Raw genomic sequence first — 606 nt, 5'->3', positions numbered from 1 at the left:
AGGGAAAAAATAACCCAGTCAAAAAGGACAATTTCTGCATTAACCAGAAGCAGAAGTGCTTCATGCATTAGTTCATTGCAGATTCAGTGTATCATTCATTCATTATTAGTAGCTTTCCTGAGATGTACATGTTCACCTCTTCTTTGAGGGCTCCTGTTCAGACTATTTCTTATGTCATGCACTAATTAGTTGCCTCAGAGCACTGCAGTATACGTAGTTTAATTATCAAGTAGTAAAGCCAGAAAGAACACACATAAGTCTTCTTTGTCGGTAGTTCCTCAGAAATTATGTATTAATTTGAAACTATGTACAGTTGGTAACTATTTTCCTGATTTGACTCTAGAGTGAAAACAATAAACTCAAAATACAAAGAATAGGGAAAAACTGAAATGATTCAGAGCAATTTGCTCCAGAACAATTCCTGTAAAGGACCTGCTCTGCAGAGTGTCATTAGAATGAGTGACTGGGGAGAGCTGAGGCTGATCTGTGCCTCTGAACAGGCAGAAACACTGACTGACAAACATAACATCTGATACTTTTCATCTGAGCAGCACTGGCAGTTCCAGGAGGCCCCCCTCATTCTTCCCCAGCTGCCCATTCCTGCCT

The sequence above is a fragment of the Corvus brachyrhynchos genome, unplaced genomic scaffold, assembly GCF_000691975.1.
Source record: "Corvus brachyrhynchos isolate BGI_N302 unplaced genomic scaffold, ASM69197v1 scaffold34, whole genome shotgun sequence".
NCBI classification, from domain to species: domain Eukaryota; kingdom Metazoa; phylum Chordata; class Aves; order Passeriformes; family Corvidae; genus Corvus; species Corvus brachyrhynchos.
This window is presented reverse-complemented; position numbering follows the sequence as displayed.